The sequence below is a fragment of the Triticum dicoccoides genome, chromosome 5B (genome assembly GCF_002162155.2).
Source record: "Triticum dicoccoides isolate Atlit2015 ecotype Zavitan chromosome 5B, WEW_v2.0, whole genome shotgun sequence".
NCBI classification, from domain to species: domain Eukaryota; kingdom Viridiplantae; phylum Streptophyta; class Magnoliopsida; order Poales; family Poaceae; genus Triticum; species Triticum dicoccoides.
In genome coordinates this window covers 517,800,443-517,808,172 of record NC_041389.1, presented here as the reverse complement: position 1 = coordinate 517,808,172, position 7,730 = coordinate 517,800,443, and positions in this window count along the sequence as shown.

Here is a 7,730-nt window from a genome sequence, read left to right as displayed (position 1 = left end):
ACATTGTACTTAGCAAGCATCTTACAGAAAGCACCATGAATAAAATGTGAACCACCATCAGTCATACGATATCTAGGGACACCAAACCTCGGAAAAATAACTTCTTTAAGCATTTTAATAGAAGTGTTATGATCAGCACTACTAGTTGGAATAGCTTCTACCCACTTTGTGACGTAATCAACAGCAACTAAAATATGTGTATAACCATTAGAGGCAGGAAAAGGTCCCATATAAGCCCCAAACATCGAACGGTTCAATAACAAGAGAATAATTCATAGGCATTTCTTGACGTCTACTAATATTACCAATTCTTTGACATTCATCACAAGACAAAACAAACTTACGTGCATCTTTGAAGAGAGTAGGCCAATAAAAACCGGATTGCAATACCTTATGTGCAGTTCTGTCTCCAGCGTGGTGTCCCCCATATGATTCGGAGTGACACTTGCGTAGGACCTGTTCATGTTCATCCTCAGGTACACAACGTCTAATAACACCATCTACTTCTTCTTTATAAAGGTGTGGGTCATCCTAGAAGTAATGTCTTAAATCATAAAAGAACTTTTTCTTTTGCTGGTATGTGAAACTAGGTGGTATAAATTTAGCAACAATGTAATTAGCATAATCAGCATACCAAGGAGCAGTACGAGAAGCATTAACGACCGCTAATTGTTCATCAGGAAAGCTATCATCAATAGGTAGTGGGTCATCAAGAACATTCTCTAACCTAGACAAGTTGTCTGCAACGGGGTTCTCAGCTCCCTTTCTATCAATAATATGCAAATCAAATTCTTGGAGCAAGAGAACCCATCTAATGAGTCTAGCTTAGCATCTTTCTTTTCCATAAGATATTTAATAGCAGCATGATCAGTGTGAATAGTAACTTTGGAATCAACATTATAAGATCTAAACTTATCACATGCAAACACAACTGCTAAAAATTCTTTTTGAGTAGTAGCATAATTTCTCTGGGTAGTATCAAGAGTCTTACTAGCATACTGGATAATATTTAATTTCTTATCAACTCTTTGCCCTAGAACAGCACCTACAGCATAATCACTAGCATCACACATAATTTCAAAAGGTAAATTCCAATCAGGTGGCTGAACAATAGGTGAAGTGATCAAAGCTTTCTTACATATTTCAAATGCTTCTACACAATCATCATCAAAGACAAAAGGAATATCTTTTTGCAATAAATTAGTCAGAGGCCTAGAGATTTTAGAAAAGTCCTTAACGAACCTCCTATAAAAACCGGCATGACCAAGGAAACTTCTTATACCTTTTATGTCCTTGGGACATGGCATCTTTTCAATAGCATCAACTTTAGCTTTGTCAACTTCAATACCTCTCTCGAAGATCTTGTGCCCCAAGACAATGCCTTCATTAACCATAAAGTGGCACTTCTCCCAATCCAAGACGAGACTAGTGTCATATCTGCAAAACTCGATCAAGGTTGCTCAAGCAATCATCAAAAGAGGATCCATAAACAGAGAAGTCATCCATGAATACCTCACAAATCTTTTCACAAAAGTCAGAGAATATAGCCATCATACATCTTTGAAAGGTAGCAGGTGCATTACATAAACCAAAAGGCATACATCTATAAGCAAAAGTACCGAAAGGGCAAGTAAAAGTAGTTTTTGATTGATCTTCCGCCAACACAGGTATTTGAGAGAAACCAGAATATCCATCTAGAAAGCAGAAATGTGTATGTTTGGATAGTCTTTCTAGCATTTGATTAATAAAAGGTAAAGGGTAATGATCTTTCTTAGTAGCTTTATTTAATTTACGGAAATCAATTACCATCCTATAACCTGTAATAATTCTTTGCGGAATCAATTCATCTTTATCATTAGGAACAACAGTAATATCTCCCTTTTTAGGGACACAATGGACAGGGCTTGCCCATTCACTATCAGCAACGGGATAAATTATACCTGCCTCGAGGAGCTTTAGTATCTCCTTTCTTACCACTTCTTTCATCTTGGGATTCAGTCGTCGTTGAGGATCTCTAACTGGTTTGGCACCTTCCTCCACTTTAATTTTGTGTTGACATAATGTGGGACTAATGCCCTTGAGATCATCCAGAGTATATCCAATAGCAGCGCGGTGCTTCTTCAGAGTTTTCAATAAAGGTTAGCACTAATAATAACAGGATATATTTTCTTTTCATCAAGATAAACATACTTAAGATTATCAGGTAATGGTTTTAACTCAAACATGGGATCACCCTTGGGTGGAGGGGGATCCCCTAGAATTTCAACGGGAAGGTTATGTTTCAGAATAGGTTCCTGTTTAAGGAATACTTCATCTATTTCCCTTCTTTCTTTCATAAACATATCATTTTCATGGACTAGCAAATATTGTTCTAATGGATCAGTAGGAGGTACGGCAATAGAAGCAATACCAATTATTTCATCTTTACTAGGTAATTCTTTATCACGGGGTTGTCTACGAAATTTAGCAAAATTAAACTCATGAGTCATACCATCTAAGCCAATCATAACAACATCCTTTTCACAATCAATCTTAGCTTTAACAGTGTTCAAGAAGGGTCTACCAGATATAATGGGACAAAAGGCATCTTGTGGGGAACTAAGAACAAAAAAATCAGCAGGGTATTTAACTTTCCCACACAAGACTTCAACATCTCTACCAATCCCAGTTGGTGAAATAGTATCTCTATTAGCAAGCTTGATAGTAACACCAATACCTTCCAATTCAATGGGTGCAATATCATGCATAATTTCTTTATATAAATCATAGGGTATTGCACTAGCACTGGCACCCATATCACATAAGCCATGATAACAATGATCTCCTATTTTAACAGAAATAACAGGCATGCCAACGATAGGTCTATGTGTTTTAGCATCTGGTTTAACAATATTAGCAGTTTCACCACAGAAGTAAATAACATGCCCATCTAAATTATCATCCAAGAGATCTTTAACTATAGCAATACTAGGTTCAACTTTGATTTTCTCAGGAGGTGTATAAGTTCTAGTATTACTCTTACGAACAACAGTCGAAGTTTTAGCATGATCCTTTATCCTAACAGGAAAAGGTGGTTTCTCAACATAAGTAGTAGGAACAATAGGATCACTATAAGTGATAGTCTTTTCTTCAACTGTAATAGGTGCAACTACTTTTACTTCAATGGGAGGATTATATTTAAACCACTTCTCCTTAGGAAGATCAACGTGAGTAGCAAAAGATTCACAGAACGAAGCTACTATCTCAGAGTCAAGTCCATATTTAGCGCTAAATCCACGAAAAACATCGGTATCCATAAAAGATTTAACACAATCAAACTTAGGTGTCATACCTGACTCCTTACCATCGTTGGAACCCCAATCTTTAGAGTTGCATTTAATTCTTTCCAATAAGTCCCATTTGAATTCAATAGTCTTCAGCATATAAGAACCAGCGCAGGAAGTATCGAGCATGGTGTGATCATTGAGAGAAAGACGAGCATAAATTTTTTGAATAATCATTTCTCTAGAGAGCTCATGATTGGGGCATGAATATAACATTGACTTAAGCCTCCCCCAAGCTTGAGCGATGATTTCTCTTTCGCGAGGCCAGAAATTATATATGTAATTACTATCATGATGAACAAAATGCATAGGATAGAACTTCTGGTGAAATTCCAACTTCAATCGTTTATAATTCGAAGATCCCGTATCATCACATAGCCTAAACCATGTCAATGCATCTCCCTTCAAAGATAAAGGGAAGAATTTCCTTTTGACAACATCATCGGGAATACCTGCAAGCTTAAATAATCCACAAACTTCATCCACAAAGATAAGGTGTAAATCGGGATGCAATGTTCCATCTCCTGCAAATGAATTAGCTAGCAGTTTCTCTATCATACCCGAAGGAATTTCAAAGTGAACATTTTCAGTAGGTTCAGTAGGTTGAGGAGCAACTCTTTGCTCTACTGATCGGGGCGAAGATGCCCCAAACAAGCCCCTCAAAGGATTAGTTTCCATAATAACAAGTAACAGAAAATTTCAGCACACTATATAAATGTTTCCTTACCAAGTTCCACTCACCAAAAGCGCTACACTCCCCGGCAACGGTGCCAGAAAAGAGTCTTGATGACCCACAAATGTAGGGGATCTATCATAGTCCCTTTGATAAGTAAGAGTGTCGAACCCAACGAGGAGCAGAAGGAAATGATAAGCGGTTTTCAGTAAGGTTTTCTCTACAAGCACTGAAATTGTAAGTAATAGATAGTTTTGTGATAAGATAAATTGTAACGAGTAACAAGCAATAAAAGTAAATAAGGTGCAGCAAGGTGTCCCAATCCTTTTTGTAGCAAAGGACAAGCCTGGACAATTTCTTATAGTGAGAACAGCGCTCCCGAGGACACATGGGAATTATCGTCAAGCTAGTTTCATCACACTCATATGATTCCCGTTCGGTACTTTGATAATTTGATATGTGGGTGGACCGGTGCTTGGGTACTGTCCTTACTCAGACAAGCATCCCACTTATGATTAACCCCTATTGCAAGCATCTGCAACTACAACAAAAGTATTAAGGTAAACCTAACCACAACTTTAAACATATGGATCTAAATCAGCCCCTTACGAAGCAATGCATAAACTAGGGTTTAAGCTTATGTCACTCTAGCAACCCATCATCTACTTATTACTTCCCAATGCCTTCCTCTAGGCCCAAATAATGGTGAAGTGTCATGTAGTCGACGTTCACATAACACCACTAGAGGAAAGACAACATACATCTTATCATAATATCGAACGAATACCAAATTCACATGACTACTAATAGCAAGACTTCACCCATGTCCTCAGGAACAAATGTAAATACTCACAAAGCATATTCATGTTCATAATCAGAGGTGTAATAATATGCATTAAGAATCTAAACATATAATCTTCCACCAAGTAAACCAATAAGTATCAACTACAAGGAGTAATCAACACTACTAGCAACCCACAGGTACCAATTTCTGGTTTTGGATACAAGATTGGATCCAAGAGATGAACTAGGGTTCGAGAGGACATGGTGATGGTGAAGATGTTGATGGAGATTGACCCTCCTCCCGATGAGAGGATCGTTGGTGATGACGATGGTGATGATTTCCCACTCCCGGAGGGAAGTGTCCCCGGCAGAACAGCTCTGCCAGAGCTCTAGGTTGGTTCCGCCAAGGTTCTGCCTCGTGGCGGCGGAGTTTCGTCCCGTAAGCTTGCCCATGATTTTTTCCAGGATAAAACCCTTCATATAGCAGAAGAGTGACACCAGGGGGCCCAGGAGACAGGGGGCGCGCCTAGTAGGGGTGGGCGCGCCCCCACCCTCCTGGACAGGGTGTGGGCCCCCTGAGGTGTTTCTTCTGCTCAATAATTCTTATTAATTCCAAAAATAAGTTTCGTGGAATCTCAAGTCTTTTGGAGCAGTGCAGAATAGGTTTCCAATGTTTGCTCCCTTTTCAGCCAGAATTCCAGCTGTCAGCATTTCCCCCTCTTCATGGTAAACCTTACAAAATAAGAGAGAATAGCCATAAGTATTGATATATAATGTGTAATAACAGCCCATAAGGCAATAAATATTGATATACACTAGTGCAGAACCGGGCAATAGCACCGGTTCGTAAGGCCCTTTAGTGTCGGTTACATAACCGGCACTAAATTGTGGTCACTAAAGCCCCCCCCTCTTTAGTACCGGTTCAGCACGAACCGGTGCTAAAGGGCAACCACGTGGCACGAGCCAGCTCCGGGGGCCTGGAGCCCTTTAGTACCGGTTGGTAAGACCAACCGGTACTATAAGGTTTGGGGGGTTTTTAGTTTTATGATTTCTTTTTCATTTAATTTTGTGTTTCCATTTTAATTCTTTTTCGTTTGCTGGTATTTTACGATACTACACATTGTACACGTTATGCATATATATATATATATATATAGAATTTCTAGTAGAACCAATCATCGAGTTCAACATGATTGTCATGATATTATAAGCGTTCATATATAACACCACAAAAGCAAATCTCTTAAGTTTAGAACGAAGAACACGGACATGAAAGGACAAGTACTAATTAAGAGCAGCATGAAGAACTAGCTAAATCACTCCTGCTAGCTACTCTCTCTCTGATAAAATAGCATAGAACATGTATAGCTCTCCTGATTGATCATACTGGAGCATGCCGATGAACCTGTCTCCTAATCGTGGGCTGCGCTTCTCATTGCTGCCCCCTAGTACTTCTCTGCGATCACTAACAATTTTCCTCCAATCTTTCACTATTAAGCATTCATCCTTCTAGAAATCCTGAATGCATTCATGTGCAATGCAGGATATCTTGGTCGTAAGCTAGTAATTGACATCTGACCTTTAGTCTCGATCCCCTGAGGCACAACTGTCATCGGGAGTCCCTGTTGAAGAACATCGTATAGTACTTAATTAATATACTTAGCAATGAAAGTTTAGCAAAAAAAATATGTATGCAAAATATGCACTGAGGACAAATAGTAAATATCTTACCATCATTCCTAAATAGATGTGACCGTAGTTCAATACCATCACTATTGGTCGCACATTTTGAGTACTAACATTTCTAAGTGCAGGAAGAAAATTTATCTCGACAGTATGAAGATCCTCAAGCCATGAAACATAATGACTTATCTCCTCGCAGTTTAGTTCAGCATCGGGACAGTAGTAGGTCCTGTCTACCAAGCGCCGGACATGTTTGGTTGAATGGAGATAAGCTGTCAATAGAAATTAGTTGTCAGTTATTTTTGAATAAGCAATATCAAAGACAAAAATATAGTTGAGAAGAACTCACATAATGGTATAACTGAAGGCGTCTGCACATCGACCCATATGTCTCTATTACCTTTAATATCATCTTCCGGATGAATATCAAAGGTGATAACCATACCAGGCTCAAATGTATAAGCCTTGCATAGTGCTTGCCAAGTTTTGCATTCAAAATAGGTGTACGTGTGTGCATTGTATACTTTGACATTAAAAGTATAACCATCGTGCTCAGTTTTCAGGTAAGCTCTCTTTACCTCCATAATTTCCATATCTTTGAAACCTATCTTATCCAAGACAAAAATTCTTGCATGGCAAAGGATGCGCTAGTAGAATAGTGAAAATTAAAAATTATAAGTCAGGCAAATGAAGCATATATAAGTCATGCTTAATTACGAAAACAGACTTGTCGTTGTGACTTACTGTATCAAATTCGAAAGTCTCATCCAGCTTGATGCTGAATCGCCTACCATCAACAAGGAAATTTCTGTCGCATTGGCCGCGCTGGTCTTCACAGTATTCGCACATAATGAAATTTTTTCCGTCGTCAGACGACATTTCCTACGTTCATATTAGGCGAAACATTAAACACTTACTAATTCAATTAATTCAACTACTTCTATTAATTCAACTAAACATTTACTAAAAATAAACTAGTTATATTAATTCAACTAGTTCAAAGTAAGCATTTACTAAAAATAAACTAGTTCTATATATTAATTCAACTAGTTCAACTAAACATTTACTAAAAATAAACTAGTTATATTAATTCAACTAGTTCAAAGTAAGCATTTACTAAAAATAAACTAGTTCTATATATTAATTCAACTAGTTCAACTAAACATTTACTAAAAATAAACTAGTTATATTAATTCAACTAGTTCAAAGTAAGCATTTACTAAAAATAAACTAGTTCTATATATTAATTCAACTAGTTCAACTAAACA